General features: G+C 31.2%; 1 protein-coding gene across 3 annotated transcripts in view; it reads left to right on the top strand.

The window, feature by feature from the left end:
• LOC106869750 (EF-hand calcium-binding domain-containing protein 4B) overlaps window positions 1–860 on the top strand; it is a 113,286-nt gene that overhangs the window by 96,062 nt on the left and 16,364 nt on the right. The gene's annotated exons all lie outside the window — the stretch shown is intronic.

The following is an 860-nucleotide window of genomic DNA, read 5'->3' as shown; positions in this document are numbered from 1 at the left end:
CAATCATGGAGTAAATTTATTCAAATAGTAATTATAATAAAGGGATAAAATTAATAATCAGTGCAGAAATAAAAACCTCATAGGTAAATTTTGCAAAATATTTTATATATTTTATGATTATATACATAATTATAACAAAGGATTAGCTTTACGCCTCACCACATACTGCAAGAAATAGACGCTAAAGCCCCTGTTACTACTTTAAAATCTCTGAGAATAAAACACTACAGTTTCAATCATGGAGTAAATTTATTCAAATATTAATTATAATAAAAGGATAAAATCAATAATAATTTTACCAGGTGGTCAGTGTAGAAATAAAAATACTGTTGTGGCTGAGAGCAGTATGTAAAATATTTTTACTTTAAGCTTGAAACACGATCTTGTATGCAGTTAACCGAACCTTGTTGATTCATTATTTTTCTTTAGCTCGCCTACAATATAGTGTGTTATTCTTGGAGATTTTAAGGTGGTAATAGAGGCTTTAGCGTGTATTTCTTGTAGTGCATGGTGAGGCGTAAAGCTGATCTCTTGTTATAATTATGTATATAATTATAAAATATTTACATGGGAGAATTTACAAAAAAAACAACAGACAAGGACAGGTTGTGTAAACAACAAAAGGATGTATTAGTTTAACGCTCGGGAATAGAGAAAGTTTTTAATGTTTCGAGCTACGCTCTTCAACAGAAAGAAATAAGGAGAAAAACAAGGAGAAGTGGAAAAGTTCAAAAGTTTTAGACGTCGTGGTATATTGCGGTGATTTCAAATCAGTAGATAGGTCCAGTGTAATCCGTGGGTAGGAGAGGTGCAGCCGGAGAGTGTAGAATTCAGAATAAAAACAGTCCAGAATAAAATAT

The sequence above is a fragment of the Octopus bimaculoides genome, chromosome 7 (genome assembly GCF_001194135.2).
Source record: "Octopus bimaculoides isolate UCB-OBI-ISO-001 chromosome 7, ASM119413v2, whole genome shotgun sequence".
Taxonomy (NCBI): Eukaryota; Metazoa; Mollusca; class Cephalopoda; order Octopoda; family Octopodidae; genus Octopus; species Octopus bimaculoides.
This window is presented reverse-complemented; position numbering and strand designations above follow the sequence as displayed.